Raw genomic sequence first — 17,692 nt, 5'->3', positions numbered from 1 at the left:
TCAGATCTAAAGCAAACTTCCCTCTCTCCCTAGCTTCTCTATTTTCACCTATATGGCAAAAACACTAGTTATGCCCCCACTGCACCTGCATCCCAGTATATGCTATCTTATTTCTATTACTAATAAAGCCTCCTAAATTTTAGCTAGATCCATGGCCGCACAGCTGCCGATTATATTTCCCAGTCTCCTTTGCAACTTAATGTACCATATGATTAGTCTTAGCCACAGGAATATGAGTAGAAGTTACATCTGCGATTTGTGTGTCTTTCCTTAAAGACATCCTCTTCCCTCCTTTCTATGGTTTGAAATGTGAATATGGCAGACATGCAAACACCACCACCACTATAGGGGATGATGAAGCAACAAGACAGAAGGAACCTGTGTCCCTGAAGGACCATATAAAGCAGAGCGACCTTGCCAGCCTGAACCACTAGCTTCTGGGACTGTTATTTAAGTGCCTATATTCTGAATCTCTTCATTAGGTTTCCTAACTTGTTCCTTAAAGGGAGCAATAACTACAACTCTCCCTTTTTTACCTGGACTTAGTAGCAGTTTTATCTACCATGTACCTTTTTAAGATTCACTCTCAGCATGTTCCCTCTCTTTTCCACAGAGCACACCCACGCTTCTCATCCAAGGCACTTCTCTCTCTCTTGTTCTTTCTCCTAAGTTCCAAGGGCCCTTCTTTTGCCTCTGTAAGTTATTTCCTGAGTGCATTTCTTCTATGGCTCAATTCTTCTACCTCTATGACTTTCTAAATAAACTTTCTCTTATAGTTTGAAATAATAAAAGATTTACTCTCACATGCCATACAGCTGAAAGTAATACAAAATAATGCTGAATGTAAACTGTAACTGAAAAAAATTTAACTTAAATAAAGGATTTACTCTCTTAGCAGCTTTCAAATATGCAATACAGTATTGTTAACTATAGTCACCATGCTGTACATTATACCCCCATGAATGATTTATTTTATAACTGAAAATCTATGCCTTTTGAACCCTACTGTACCTTACGAGTTGTTTACAACCAAAATATCTCATTAAGAGGTTTCTAAATAACTGTTTTCTACTTAAAACAATAATACAGACTGCTTTAAGATCTCAAGAAATATCTAGTAGCCCTGGCCAGTGTGGCTCAGTTGTTTGAGCGTCATCCAGTGCACCAGGAGGTCGCAGGTTCGATACCAGGTCAGGGCACATGCCCGGGTATGGGCTTGATCCCCAGGACAGGACATGCAGGAGACAGCTGATCAATGTTTCTCTCTACCTGTCCTTCCACTCTCTCTAAAAAAAAAAAAAAAAAAAATCAATAAAAACTTATTTAAAAAAAAAAAAAAGAAAGAAATATCCAGTCCAGCTGGTGTGGCTCAATGGTTGAGCATCGACCCATGAACCAGGAGATGGCAGTTTGATTCCTGGTCAGAACACATGTCCAGGTTTCGGGCTCAATCCCCAGTAGGGAGCATGCAGGAGGCATCTGATAAATGACTCTCATCATTGATGTTTCTATCTCTCTCCCTCTCCCTTCCTCTCTGAAATCAATAAAAATATATTGAAAGAAAAAGAGAGGGGGGGAAGGGAGGGAGGAAGGGAAGGAAGGAGGGAAGTCCAGTAAAAAAAAAAAAAAAAGGAGGTTCAGACAGCTAACAATAGGAAAAAGAGACAGGGAAGGCTGGCAAAAATTTAAGATCTGTAATAAGCAAACTAAGGGAAATGTCCTAGAATGATTATTGTTTCTATCTTCGGGGAGCAATGCTACAAAATTATATCAAAATACCCAATATATCAAACAACATGCCCTGGACTGCCCTTCTCAACTTTAAGTTCCCATAAACTTCAGAAAGGTAATTCAAAATTATTAATGCATACTCCAAAGAAAGGGAAAAAGTGTTACAGCTTACATCAAAGGAATGAAAGCAACATTCCTTGTGTTCCTAACAGGGAGTTCAAAATATTTGATCACACTTTTACACTGTTACTATTTAATAGGGAAAAGACAGTATTTCAAATTTACAAATAATAAAAGGGAAACCAATAAAAGAGAAACCCATAGAGGTAAAATAAAATTTCTGAGGTCTATGAATCAGATATTTAACTAGCAGCAGTGCTGTAATGGACTTTCAACTCTATATATATTTTTTAAACATATTTTTATTAATTTCAGAGAGAGGGAGGGAGAGATAGAAACATCAATGATGAGAAAGTCATTGATCAGCTGTCTCCTGCACACCCCCCACTGGGGATTGAGCCCGAAACCGGGGCATGTGCCCTGACCGGGAATCCAACTACCATCTCCTAGATCATAGGTCAATGCTCAACCGCTGAGCCACGCCAGCCAGGGACCTCTTTTTTTTAAAATCCTCAACCAAGGATATGCTTTTAGTGATTTTAGAGAGAGGAAGGGGGAAAGAAACATCAATATGAGAATCATCAATCAGTTGCCTCACACACATGCCCCGACCAAGAATCAAACCCACAACCTAAGTATGTGCCCTGACCAGGAATTGAACCCACAGACTTTGGTGTAGAGGAAGATGCTCCAAACAACTTAGCCACCCAGCCAGGGCTACTTTCACCTTTTTATTTTACGTTTTTGCCTACCTGCTATCTGACCTCAATTTCCTATCTACGGAGCATCCCACAGTGTCAATCTTAGTAGAAAAAAAAATCCCCCACTATAAAAAGCTAAAACAGACTAGATATTTTCTCTCCTGTTCTGGTCCATGGCACCCAGGGTACAGATATGTGATCTAGGTTCAGCCAAGTCAGGGGTTCACACCTAGGGTTCAGAATCTATGGAAAAGGTGGTGGTGTGCGTTCAGCAGAGGCAGTGGTGCAGATCCAGTAGCAGTGTGCTATTATATTCCTGTGGCCTGACCCTGGCTGAGTCTGCAGCAGAGCCTCCCTTAGTTCCTGCCTATTTCCCAAGCCTAATTTTCCAGCTTTCCCATCCATTCTGCGAAATACCCACTGACCTTTCAGTAAGTTCCTTTCTGCTCAAGTAAGCTAGAATTACTTTGTGTTGTTTGCAACCAAACCTAACTGGAATCTACTTTTCATAAAATTTCTACAGCAGTTTCCCAACAAATATAACACACTACTTTCTAAAAGATTACTAGGCTATTTACAGTTTGGAAAATCTTCTAATTCTACAAAGTCAACACACAGACCTAGTAATTACATCCATTAAAATAGAAGACACTGCTTTTTGACAATTTTTTATGTTCATTCAACACACATCTTAAGATACAAGGTACTTTATAGGCATTAGACACAAAGACAACTAAGACAAATCACCTGCCCTCAGGAGTTTTCAAGCAAGTAGAAGAAAACAAAAATATATAAACAAGAACAATAAAGTTCTATGATACAAGTCAGTATCCATAGAATGGGAGAGGGCAACCCAAAAAAGGAAACAGGCAAGTCTCTCTGGGGAAGAGGAAAGGAAGAGGAAATAAAAAATGCTTTATAAAGTAAAACCTGAGTCAGTCTTGGAACATGAACAGGTACTCACTAATTGAACCAGCTGGGCAATGGGAAAGGGATGAATTTTAGACATAAAGCAGGTCAGAAAAGGGCACAGAAGCATTTTGAAACAGCACGGAATACAAAAATTAAGGAATTTGACATGGCTAAATTCTATGCCATAGGGGGATGGTTCTAAACAGGAGTAAGCAGAAGTCAGCATTTGTATGGTATGGATACTAGGAAGCTTGGGTTTTATCCTATAAGCCAGGAATTATTTTAACTATGTTGATAAATGAACCTTCTAAAACTTCTAAACTCCTAAATGCTCATGCAAATTCCATATGCACGAGCATTTTTTTTTAAGAGAAAAACACTCCATTTCTTTCATTAGATTTGCAAATTAGATCATGATGTAAACAGGCTAAAAACTGTACAACCCCATTATAAATCATTGAAGGGTTGTTAGCAAGAGAAGCATATTAACAGATCAGTATTTTACAAAAATCATATTTGAGGTGGTGCGGAAGACAGAATTGAGATAGAAGGCAAGGACACAAGTTAGGGGATATTAGAAAAATCTAAACAAAATACATATGAAGGCAAGAACTAGAGTAGGAACACCAGAAAGGTGAAGGAAATGAATAAAAAAAAATATGAAGAGTTCGAAGATTTGTCAAATAACTCAATGAGGGACTAACCCAGTTAGCTGTACAGAAAGTGGTATTATTCCTATTTCTCAAGTCAGATAATATAGGAAGAAGGGTTGCTTTGGGGAGAAGGGTATGTTCACTTTGGAGCATACTGAATTTTAGAATACCTATGGGTTGTCCAGGTGAAGACATACAACAAATAGTTGGATATACAGGTCTCAAACTCAGAAAGAGGTCTGTGGAGATACAAAACTGTATCTGCACAGATGCAAATCAATAAAATTACCTAAGCAGAGTAAATGAAGAGCAGAGATTTTCAATGGGATCAGAGCATCAAAATTTCTGGGAGTAGGGAGGAGTAATATACTTTGAAAGCACATATTCAGTAAATAGTTTCATACTTGAAAAAAAAACATTACCTATTGTTTTCAGATTATAAAGTACAGAAAATAAAGCTCAGTAAATCTTCAATCTTATTTGTATCAATGATTCTCAGTGAGGGCTGGGAGGAAGGAAAACTGCCCCACCCCAAGCACCACCACTAGAATAAGAGCCAGAGAGATATTATTTGTCAAAAGGAGACATGATTTAAAAAGTATATTCAAATCTGGTTGATATAAAAAAGAAATACAATTAGAATTCAGGGCCAAACTAACATTTCAGGGGTATCCTGAAATGTTAAGTCTAGATTGGAACAGTCAGAAAGCTAGAAAGAAAACCAGGAAAGAGTATGTCCATTGAGTCAGGGAAGGCACTTCAATAAGGTAGTAAACAAACGTGCAAATGTAACAATACATCAAAGAGAATAAAAATGTCAGAGTAGCCCGGCCGGGCGTGGCTCAGCGGTTGAGCGTTGACCTGGGATCCAGGCGATCGGGGGTTCGATTCCCGGTCAGGGTACATGCCCAGGTTGCGGGCTCGATCAATGACTCTCCCATCATTGATGTTTCTATCTCTCTCTCTCCCTCTCCTTTCCTCTCTCTGAAATCAATAAAAATATATTAAAAATAAAAATTAAAAATGTCAGAGTAATGATCCATGACAGAACAGTTCTGTTTGACTGGCAGGGAGAGTGAATTGAAAGTGAAGAAAGAAGTAGAGAAAGTGAGTTTTATAGTCTATTCTTTCAAATAAAGAGCATGGCTTGAAGGGAAGATAATGAATGGAAGCTAGAGACAAAGGGTTTCATTCGTTTTGTTTTGTTTTTGTACACAATTAAAGAGACTTAAGCATGTTTACACTCAGTGGAGAAAGAGCAAATGAGATATAAAGAAATACAGAGCTAGGGATAATGAAGTAAAGGTCCCTAAGAGAAGGGGAAAACAGCAAATCAGTATCAAAATGTAAGCTTTAAAAAGTCTCAGAATTTTTTTGTTAACAGGAATAAAGGAGTACTCATATTTTGAATAATGCTTTTAATTTTAAAAAATTATGTTCCAGAATTTGTTTTATTCAAATTTTTGTCTTTACCAAAAAATTCAGCCCTGGCGCAGTAGCACAGCTGGTTAGAGTGTAGACCCAATACATCAAAGTTGCAGGTTTGATCCCCGGTCAGGGCACATGTAAGATTCAACCAATGAATGCATAAATAAGTGGAACAACAAATCGATGTCTCTTTGTCTCTTACTCTCTCTCTAAATCAATGAATGAATAATTTTTTATAAAATCCACACCACTGAAGACACTTCTAGTCATTCTCTGACCCAGATGCCTTAGTCAAAGTATAGGTCACTGAGTTTCCAAATTTCATTTTTAACCTAGTTCTCTTCAAATTTTCTTACAAATTTCAATTGCCTAACCATACATGCAATCTTTTTTTTAAAATGTTTTTATTGATTTCAGGGAGAGGGAGAGATAAAAACATCAATGATGAGAGAGTCATTGATCGGCTGCCTCCTGCACGCCCCCTACTGGGGATCAAGCCCAAAACCCAGGCATGTGCCCTGGTTCATGGGTCACCACTCAACCACTGAGCCATGCCCATCAGGCTATATATGCAATCTTAATCATGGATTACATCATTTTCCATCTTCCACACTCACCATCCTTATTTGCAATGAAGTCCTCAGCTCTAATATACATATTACTATCCATACACCCATGTATTTGGTGATTATATCCATCATTTCTCAATGATTCACACTAATGAAGAAGATAATATAAACTTCAATCACTTAAGTTTAAGATATGGTTTTTAGGATTTAAATGTGTATTTGACATTCTACTTATAAACATACCAGACCTACAGTATAAAATATCCATCCAACTACAAATACAGTTTGAGTGTCCAATTGTATAGCAACACAGCCAGCTCATTCAGGCCTGTGTTAATGTGGCAGGGTAGACAGACCTCAGGAACACTATTATATATCCAGTACATTTGTATTAAATTACAGAACACAGGCATAGAGAATATGACAAGTGTAAACTCCAAGGCACTACTACAGGATCATGTACTCTACGGGTGTTCTAGGAAGAGAAGGCATCCACTTTCTTTGCAACATTCTTTAGTGACTAATCAGCATACTGCAGAATGGGCTCTTTAATTTCTAGTATCATAAATAAATTACATCTGCATAAGACCTCTACTTCTGAAGCACTTTTCCATGTGTCATCACAGTAATCCTCTATGCTAGAAGGAAAATGTAATAGTCTCCACTTTATTGATGGAGAAACAAGAATAGACAATTATTTGCCCAAAATCATACATCCAGTTAACAGTGCAAGCATTTGGTTAAGTACATCCTCTTCACTTCTGAGCTGTTAGCCCTTAACTGCAGAATCTTATGCAGAAATCTTACTGCATCACACTTACTGCAATGTGCTGGGTGAGAGAAATGCAGAGGTGAAAACACTAACCCTAACAATAGCGCGAAGAAATGGTAAAAAACAAAAAAACAAGGTGGTTTTTCCAAGTACCAGAGTATCAACACGCAGAGTATCAAAAGAAGCAAATTTGTCCATTCTGAGGATGGGGCAAAGAAAAAACAAAAATTGGATGGAAAGTAAATGTGATCTGAGACCACCATCCAGAGCTTTCCTGGAAGCAGGGAACAATGCTCAGGTTCACCTCACTACTGCCTCAGCAACTCAGAGCACATTTCATATCTAAGACATCTCAAGCTGCTTCTTAACTGATGAAAAGGACATAGTTACTTTTAGCCTTTCAATTTTATCCAGTAGAACCTTTTAGAATTCAAATTAGGTATAAGTGTTCTTAGTGTCAGAGTGGTTAAATATAAGGATGATCTTAAATATTAAAACTCCTACCTTTTACACAATTCTAACAAGCTATTAAACATTTCTGTGTTACCCAGATGTTTCTTTCTCTGCCTTACACCTTTAGTTTGTTCCTCTATTAAGTTACAAGTAGTTGTTAGCCAGATGAACAGCCTGAGGAAACTTAGGGTAACTTAATCCTACGTTTATAAATTCAGTTGGTGGCATCTTCAAAACCAGTCACAAATAAAACATCCATGATCCTTCAGTAACAAATGTAATATCCCAATCAGACAATAAATGGTTTGCTTTCTTAACAAGATTTCTATTATGAGTATTAGTGCAAATCTCAGGATGCTAGCATGGATAGGACTGCAGGAATTAAGCTTTTTTAAATTGATTTTAGGGAGGGAGAAGGGGGGGCAGGGAGAGAAACATCAATGTGAGAGAGACACACATGGATCAGCTGCTCCCGTGCACGCCCCAACCTGGGATCAAATCCACAACCTAGGTATGTGCCCTGACCTGGAATCTAACCTGCAACCTTCCAGTGCATGAGTGACGCTCCAACTGAGCCATATCAGCCAGGTGAATTAAGCATATTTTATAAAATCTAACCAGAAGGTATGCAGCAACTATTAAATTCTACTTTAAATTCCTATGAAAAGCAAATCTTCGCCATGAGTGTTTTGCAGCTGTTTCCCAAATTTGTCTGATCATGATCAACTTGGATACTTGTTGGTTAGAGGGCCTCCTATATGCAGCCAAGATTGCAGGTTCGATCCCAGTCAGGACACATACCAGGATCAACCAATGGCCCTGACTTGTGTGGCTCAGTTGGTTCAAGCATTGTCCTATGCACCAAAGGGTCGCAGGTTGACTCCTGGTCAGGGCACATACCGAGATTGCAGGTTCAATCCCAGTTGGGGTATGTATAGGAAGCAACTAATCAATGTTTCTTTCAGATAAATGTTTCTCTCTCTCTCTCTCTCTCTCTCCCTCTCCTTTCCTCTCTCTCTGAAAAAAAAAATCAATAATAATAAAAAGAATCAGCCAATGAATACACAAATAAGTGGAACAAAATCAATGTTTATCTCTTTCTCTCTTTCTAAAATCAATCAATAAAAAAAATTTTAATAGAAATTTATAGCACCTACCTCTGACATACTAATTTAGAATATCATACCTATATTATAGCCCTTAATCCCTTAGAACCATAACAGAAACACATTACAATTTAAATGTTTTTAAATTATTTTTTAAATATGTTTTTATTGATTTTTAGAGAGAGAGGAAGGGAGAGGGAAAGACAGAAACACCAATGAGACAGAAGCATCAATAGGCTACCTCCTGCATGCCCCCTACTGAGGATCAAGCTTGCAGCCTGGGGATGTGCCTCCACTGGGAATCACAATAGCAACCTCTTGGTGCACAGGATGACACTCAACCGAGCCACACCAGCCAGGCCAATTTAACATTTTTTAATTAAATTATTTTAGGAAGCTCTTTGTTTTTAGACCATTTTTTTCCACTAAAATAAAACTATAATGTAGTAGGGCTGTTAAATACTCAAGTAATATGGAGTTAACAGATCTATAATACTGGTTTGTAAAGAGAAAAATAAAAATCCATAGATAACTCACCCACAAATCAAAACCTGTAATTTTTTACAGGTTTATTGATTTCAGAAAGAGGATGGGAGAGGGAGACAGAAACATCGATGAGAGAGAAACATGGTCTGGTTGCTTCCTATACCGCCCCCACGGGGAACGAGCCCCAAACCCAGGCATGTGCCCCAACCAAGAATCGAACCAGCAACTTCCTAGTGCATGGAACGGTGCTCAACCAAGCCACACCAACTGGGCCAAAACTTGTCATTTTTAACATAAACAAAGTTTTTTGGTTACCACACTTCTAGTCTCAAGACTCACTGGTAGTCTGAGTAGGAAATTTTTTTTTTAAGTTCCACAAATTAACATGAATCCAGTAACTGTTTTTTAAAATCCATGCTTTGTTAGCTCCTATGGAATTCCAAGACTTTTTTCAAAAAAAAGGAAAATTAAATAATCCTAAACCCTGGCTAGTGTGGCTCAGTTGGTTAGAGCATCGTCCCATATACCAAAATGCTTGTAGTCAGGGCACATACCCAGGTTTCGGGTTTGAATTGGGTGAATGCAAGAGACAACCAATCAGTGTTTCTCACATCAATGTTTCTCTCCCTGTACATTCCACTTCCAATCTCTATAAAAAAATAAATTTTAAAAAGTCAAATCTTTACATAATCCTAATAAAAATTGTGAAATTGCCCTAGCACAGCCACAGACCAAGGAGGAGGAGCCCTGTATCTGAAGGTCAAACTGGGGCAACAGAGAGTGTGCATCTCTGTTAAAAAAGAGTTTGCACAATTTGCTTCAATGATTAAAAAATGTCTTCAGTATGACCTGCTTCACCAGCTTGGAATACAAATACTGTCACATTTTTTAAATTTCTTCAATTAAATGCTTGAGCAGTCTTTAGTATTCAGAAGATAAGGATTTTTCTTTTGAGGCTTCCTGCCACATTGGATTGTTGGCTCAGCGTGAAGGAAGTAGTCCTGCTTCCAAATGCCAGGCAAAAAAAAACTAAAGTCTGATCAGTCTGCTTGCTGGTGGTCTGGGTTGGTGGCTGCTGTGGCGACATCACTCAGGACTCCCAGCCTGATCCACATGCCAGGGTAGCTGGATCTGGGGCAGTTGGGAGACAGCAGAATTGAGTGTGAGGGTTGGGGGTGACAATAGAGAACACTGGGGTCTGTGGAGAGGTAGCATGAGCATTCCCCCGGCCAGCTGTGGTCAAATGTGAGCCCTCTGTTGCCAGATTTACTCGTTTTCAAAAGAAACAAGCTATATGTGGGGTTGTATTTTTTAGGGATAATTTGCATATAAGATACACAAATCCTAATGAATTTTTACATATGTATACATTTCATGTATGCAACCACCATCTATGAAAAGCTATGGAACATTTCTCTCAGAAATTTCCCTTGTGCTTCTTTCCAAGTCAATAGCTAACCCTCCCTCACCAAAGGTAACCACTGACTTTTTTTTTTAATATATCTTTATTGATTTCAGAGAGAGGAAGGGAGAGGGAATGAGAGAGATAGAAACATCAATGAGAGAATCATTGATCGGCTGCCTCCTGCACGCCCCCCACCAGGGACTGAGCCCACAACCCAGGCATGTACCCTGACTGGGAATCGAACCTCGATCTCCTGGATCATAGGTTAATGCTCAAATGCTGAGTGACACCGGCCAGGCACCACTGATTTCTATACCTGTAAGTTAGTCTATCTGATCTTGAACTTCCTACAAATAAAAATTTTTTAAAAATATATCTTTATTGATTTCATAGAGAGGAAAGGAGAGGGATAGAAAGATAGAAACATCAATGATGAGAGAGTCATTGATCGGTTGCCTCCTACAGGTCCCCGACTGGGGATCGAGCCCGCAACCCAGGCATGTGCCCTGACCGGGAATCGAACCCCAATTGCCTGGATCCTCGGTTGATGCTCAACCGCTGAGCCATGCCGGCCGGGCCAAATAAAATCTTAAATTGTGAAATTGCAATAATTCACCCCATACAGCTGGGAAATGCAACTGAGCAAGGTGTCATTTTAAAAACTCAGCAGACTGGCCTGGCCGCTGTGGCTCAGTGGTTGAGCATCAATGTATGAACCAGGAGGTCACAGTTCAATTCAGTCAGGGCACATGCCTGGGTTACAGACTTGATCCCCAGTAGGGGGCGTGCAGGAGGCAGCCAATCTATGTTTCTCTCTCATCATTGATGTTTCTATATCTCTCTTCCTCTCCATTTCTCTCTCTGAAATCAATAAAATAAAAATATAAAAAAATTAAAACTAAGCAGACCCTAAGTATTCTCATGGAGGCTATCCCTTTCCAACTGAAACACACCTAACTGAACTCTAGTTCAAGCATATGTTAAGAGTTGTCCAGGGAGCATTTTCTCAATCCACTGAGACTTTGCTTCCTGGCAATTGTTGTCAGTTTGGTTCAAATAAACTTATAAAAATAAATTTAAAAATAAAATAAAAAGAGCTGCTCAAAAATGTTTTCACTCATCAGTTGGCACTCACAGATAATATAGAGGAATGCCTTAGTCTCACCCTCTACCCAGACATACAACTAATTAGGCTTCTCATATATGTGTAGATAGCTTGTGTAAAAGGGAGGCAAAATTCAGTTACTCCATTACACTCTTAGGTATATACCAGAGGGAAATGAAAACACATGACTACACAAAAACCTGCAAATGAATGGTCATAGCAGCATTACATATAACAGCCAAACAGTGGAAATAACTGCCCATCAACTGATGAAGAAAAAAAAAGAGTATATTCATACAATGGAATATTATATGGCCATATAAAGGAATGAAGTACTGATACATGCTACAACATGGCAGAACCCTGAAAACATTATGCTTAAAGAAGCCAGTAACAAAGTCCACATGTTATATAGAATTCCATTTATATGAAATGTCCAGAATCAGAGAACCTATTGAGACAGAAAGTAAAATGGATTGCCCAGGTAGGTGGGGGAGAGAGGGAATAAAGAATGACTCTATGAAAAGATGCTCAACGTCACTAATCATCAGAGAAATGCTAATTAAAACGAGTTATCACCTCACACCTGTCAGAATGGCTATCATCAATAAATCAACCAACAAGTGTTGACAAGGATGTGGAGAAAAGGGAACCCTAGTGCACTGTTGGTGGGAATGCAGACTAGTGCAACCACTGTGGGAAGAAGTATGGAGTTACCTCAAAAAATTAAAAATGGCCCTGGCTGTTGTGGGTCAGTGGTTAGAGCACTGGCCCATGGACTGAAGAGTCACAGGTTCAATTCCAGGTCAAGGGAACACACCTGGGTTGCAGGTTTGATCCCCAGCCCCAGTTGGGCATGGGTGGGAGGCAACCAATCAATGTGTGTGTGTCTCACTCTCCCGCTCCCTCCCTCCCTTTGACTCTCTCTAAAAATCAATGGGAAAAAAAAATCCTCTAGTGAGGATTAACAACAACAACAAAATTTTAAAATGGAACTGCCTTATGACTCAGTGATTCCACTTCTGGAAATTTATCTGAGGAAACCCAAAACACTAATTTGAAAGAATATATGTACCCATATGTTCACTGCAGCATTATTTACAATATGCAGGATTTGGAAGCAGCCCAAGTGTCCACCAGTAGATGAGTGGGCAAAAAAGTTGTATATTTATACAATGGAATACTACTCTGCCATAAAAAGGAAGAAATTTTTATCCTTTGTGACAGCACAGATGGACCTGGAGAACATTATGCTAAGTGAAATAAGCCTGTCAGAGAAAGACAAATACCATATGACTTCACTCCTACATGGAATTTAATGCACTACCAAATAAAATGGCAGAGCAGGCAGACAGCTCTAAGGGGGTGGGGGTGGAGGGGGTGGAGGGGGTGGAGGGGGTGGAGGGGGTGGAAGAGGTAGAGGAGGTGTTGAAGGGGAGGGTTTGAGCAAAAAAAATAAGAGAGAGCAAGCCCTGGCCAGTTTTGCTCAGTGGTTAGAGAATCGATCCTCGGACCAAAGGGTCTCAGGTTCGATTCCCCATCAAGGGCACATACCTCATGTAGGCTTGATTCCCAGCCCCAGTCGGTGTGGGAGGCAACCAATTGATGTGTCTCTTTCATATCAATGTTTCTCTCTCTCTCTCTCCCTCTGCCCCCTCCCCCCTCCCTCCCTTCCACTCTCTCTGGAAAGCAATGGAAAAAAATAGCTTCAGTTGAGGATTAAAAAAAAAAAGAGAGAGAACTTATGGACATGGACAACAATGTGATGATGGGGGGGGCATAGAGGGGAGAAGCGGAGATGGAAAAAATAAAATAAAATAATAAAATAAAATACTCCTGCCCTGCGGCTCGGTTGGTGCACTGTCCTGGGCAGCAGGAGGCGTATCTCTCTCACATGGATGTTTCTCTCTCTCCCTAAAATCAATAAAAACATGTCCTTGGGTGAGGATTAAAAAAAAAAAAAAAGAATGACTCCTAGTGGGTAGTGGGTTTCTCTTTAGGGTGATGAAAATTGTGGTGATGGCTGTGTACTCAGTGAATGTATTAAAATTCATTAAATTGTGCAATTGGTGAGTTGTATATGCTAATTATCTCAATAAAGCTGTTAAAAAAACAACAACACCCCGTCCCTTCAACTCTGTAATATATATTAAGAACTCTTGGTGACCACTTATTTGGAATGAGTTATGAATCAAAGTCATGTTTGAAAAACAATATAAAAAGCAGGATGACAGTACTTAGTAACTGCTTAAAACTTGTTTTGTATGTCTAAAATATTTGGTAAGAAATCTATTTTAATTTTTTTTAATTTTTATCTATTGATTTCAGAGAGAAACATCAATTTGTTGTTCCACTTATTTATTCATTCATTGGTTGACTCTTGTATGTGCCCTGACTGGGACTCGACCCACAACCTTGGCCTACTGGGTCAATGCTCTGAGTTATTCGGCCAGGGCAAGACATATATAAGTAAAACAATGATTATTATTGTTGTAAATCACTTGTCCTAAAACTTGGTGTATACGATATTTAGTAAATATTGATTAACTGATGTGCTAGTGAGCACATCTTTTCTTTAACTAGTTGGACTCAACCTTACATATCCTTCCACTGAATTCAACTATTGGGGTACAATCCTCCATAAGAAAATGAGTCATTGGGGGAGAGGACTGATAATAGTACTTGACCAAAAGGTTAAAGAATTTTCAAAATCCTTAATGACCTATCATCAAATGAAGAATATTTCATGCCCTTCCCAGTGTGGCTCCGTAGTCGGAGCAACAGCCCATGAACTGAAGGGTCCCGGGTTCGATTCCTGGTCAAGGGCACATACCTGGGTAGCAGGTTAGATCCCTTCCGGGGATGAGGCTGTGTGGGAGGCAACCAATTGATGTGTCTTTCTCACATGATGTTTCTGTTTCTCTAGCTCTTTTTATCAAACTGTGTATATTAAGAAAGTTCACTACCTACACAAACATTTGCTTAACTTTCTGGGAGATTAAAAAAAAAAGAAAGAAAAAGGCAGCATAAGGGTGTGGCAACTCATCCAAGGACACACAAGTCAGGGCAGATATCAACATTCTGGTTTACAACAAACCTCCAGGGGAAATGTTACTGACAATTTCGCAAATAATTTTTGTTTGTTTTACTTTATATCATATAAACGGGGGGGGGGGGGGTAATGTTATCAGTTTAGTTTAAAATTTCTAAATAGAGACAGTGAGATCTATTTTGGATAAACACCCACTTGTGAGGGGAGTGGTTAAGACTTAAAGCTAGTAGTCTGAAGCCTGTGAACTGGCCAAATCGGTCAGATTTTCACCCTAGGTTAAAGACTCAACTCAAAAAGTCTAGCAGTTTTCCTTCATAGTCGGTTATGAAGGAAAGAAACTTGGGGTCTCCTTGGAATGGTGAGAGGATAAAAAAGAAACAACACACTGCGAGTTGTATTGCCTCCAAGAGTAAAGGTTTTCTGGGGGGGGGGGGGGAATCATCAGCATGGTGCAGAACATCAGTGAAGAAAGGATAAAAACAATTTTAACACTGTAAGAAAAAACGACCAGGATTGGCAGAGCTAATCTATAATCATTCTAAACGAATCACAAGAAAACCTTTTCCTCGACCAAAAAAATGTACACATTCCCACCCTTGTCCGAAAAATGGAGCCGGGTTTCAGTGCGAAGGTACAGAGCAAGGGCCGAGACCTTCGCCTCCCGCAACACACTCGGGAAGCCCCGCTCCACGAATGCTCGCAGTCCGACCTCCCTGGACAAGTCCACTTAACAGTGAAATGGCCCTTTCAGCTTCGAGAACGCTCATGCGAAGGAGCCCCGGTACACCCGCACACTTGCACAGTCACGGTCACACATTCACTGACACTCACGTGTCGTCGGAACCACTGAGGAGCCGGTGTTTTGGCACAGTTTCTGGACAACTTCCTACCAAGTGAAAACCGCCTGAAGAGCTGGGTGAGGACCAGCTCCGCCTGCCCGGAACCCCAAACCCCTCAGCCGACGCTGGCCCCTGCCCCAGAAGAAATGAAACACGAGGCGGCGGCGGCGGTGGCGGCAGCTGTTTCCAACAGGGTCCTCCAGCGACAGTGGTTGCTTCGACCTGCAGCCCTAACCTACCACCGCCGCCATGTTGAAGGGTTACGTCACCCACGGCGTGCTTCCGTCACCGCCGGCGTCGCGGCCGGCCGGGGGGTGCCGAAGAACGCTGGAAGGAGCGGCTCTGTTTTCCGTAGCGGAAGTACGAGCCATAGAGGTCTGGAGGTCTCTTCGTGCAGACATGACCAGAAGGAGCCGAACTTTCCTAGCCCTCTCGTCCCAGGAGTGGCTCAAATCTATGATTCCTGGGGTTGACGGAGATCACTGATGGCAGGTGGAAGAGAGGTGGTATACTGATGTGCCGTGAGAGAGGCAGGCGAGGAGCATTGCTGCATGCACAGAACATGTCCTGTACCCACAAACAAATTTTGAGCTTTAAGTGTGTGCAAGCAAGCGTGTTAGAGAAGTTCCTGGAGAGCTGCAAAGTTCGCTGCCAGTTGTTGGGGAAGATGGACCTTGAAAGTTGGGAAAGATTTCTGGCGGGGGCGGGGGGGGGGGGGGTAGAGAGGTCATTCTAGGTAGAGGGGCCTGCATGAGTAGAGGCACTGTGGAGATAAAGGGAATCTTTAGTAGTGATCCATTTTGTTCACAGTACCTGGCACTAGACCTGGAATAGAATGTGTGTTAATGGATGTTTACTTAAACTCAGCGTGGTTTGCGGGAGTCACTGATGGTATCTAGTTCCAGTCCAGAAGGAATAGTATTTAAACCATGCTTTAGTGACCCTTTAGTGGGGAGGGGGAACGACTACGCAACGGGACACTAACAGCTGAGCCAAACCAGCCAGGGCTACTTGAAGATATTCAAATAGGTGAATTGTATGGCATGCATAACTCAAGCCTTGGGAAAAAAAGCAGTAAGAACCTGAACTGATATTGGTAGGGTAGGCAGTTAGGCATGAGCAGTGCAGGAACCATAGGCCTAGTACAGAATGTAACCAGGGCTGAAAGTCCTGAGTGCCTAGCAACAGGCAAAACTAAAGAAAACAACTATTAAGTCTAGAACCTTCCCCCCAGAATGACCTTTCCTCCCCTAGCATGTCATGAGTCATGTGGTGTGGTTTAGACCCCCTTAGAGGAGGAACAAGGGGCCAGAGAATAGCTTCATAGGACTTCCATACATGCCTTTGAACTACCACTCCTTTAAGCATTAAGCTCTCAGGACAAGAAGGTTCTTCAGGTTTTTAGACAACAGAGACAGAGTTTTGGTCAAACTAGAGATAACATCTAGGCCTCAGTTGTGTTTCAGCTTCAGGCCCAGAAAAGCAGCAAAAATAGATAAAGCAATGTTGTGGCCCACAGCAAGACCTGATGCAATGACTAATGACCCTCTCCCCTAGTGCCAACAATCTGTAGAGCCCAGGACCCTGAAAGGACACACCTGGAAAGCTGATGAATAGTCTACTGAGATCCTCCCCGAGACCTCCCCGAAAGTCCCCACCTTTAGAGAACTGATAAACACCTTAAGACAAAGGACGCAGTGCATGCTCTCTCTCTCTCTCTAGAGCACACCTGTGCCTGTCCCCCACTTTTTTCCTTATGCGCGTATTTTTTGCTTTCTCCTAAACTCCAAGGACCCTACTTTTGCTTCTGTAACTTTTTTAAACTTTTATTGATTTCAGAGAGAGAGGAAGGGAGAGAGAAATAGAAACATCTGTAACTTGTTTCCTGAGTACACACAGCCCAGCTGGCTCACTTCTTGTACCTCTGTGACTTTCTAAATAAACTTCTTGCGTTAGAGTTCTTGGCATTGAATTCTTTCTTAGGCAAACTCAAGGGCTAAGGTCTAATTCGGTTCACCGTTAACATCATGAGAGTGAGTGAGAATCAAAATGACCGTTGGGCCCGGCCGGGCATGGCTCAGCGGTTGAGTATCGACCTAGGATCCAGGCGATCGGGGTTTGATTCCCGGTCAGGGCACCCGCCCAGGTTGCAGGCTCGATCAATGACTTTCTCATCATTGATGTTTCTACGTCTCTCTCCCCCTCTCCTTTCCTCTCTCTGAAATCAGTAAAGATATATATATATTTTTAAATCAGCTTTGCTTTAAAAAAAAAAAATTATGGTTGGAGTTGGCATAATAAGCATTAAGCCTGCCTGGCAGGTGTAGCTAAATGGTTGAGCATCCACCCATGAGCCAAGA

General features: G+C 40.8%; 1 protein-coding gene across 15 annotated transcripts in view; it reads right to left on the bottom strand.

Annotated features, from left to right (window-relative positions):
* The window catches only part of BCL2L13 (BCL2 like 13), a gene marked incomplete at its 3' end in the record, with an annotated part of 99,867 nt that extends 84,259 nt beyond the window's left edge, over nucleotides 1-15,608 (bottom strand). For 10 of the 15 annotated variants that reach the window (XR_013998242.1, XR_013998243.1, XM_081129313.1 and 7 more), the window contains exon 1: nucleotides 15,325-15,605. Of the gene's footprint in view, nucleotides 1-15,324 lie in introns of all 15 variants that reach the window. The other 5 variants (XM_081129322.1, XM_081129325.1, XM_081129324.1 and 2 more) reach the window with 4 other exon arrangements.
* Between the last annotated feature and the right edge of the window lie 2,084 nt (nucleotides 15,609-17,692).

This window comes from Miniopterus schreibersii (genome assembly GCF_964146895.1).
Source record: "Miniopterus schreibersii genome assembly, chromosome: 2".
Lineage (NCBI taxonomy): Eukaryota > Metazoa > Chordata > Mammalia > Chiroptera > Miniopteridae > Miniopterus > Miniopterus schreibersii.
This window is presented reverse-complemented; position numbering and strand designations above follow the sequence as displayed.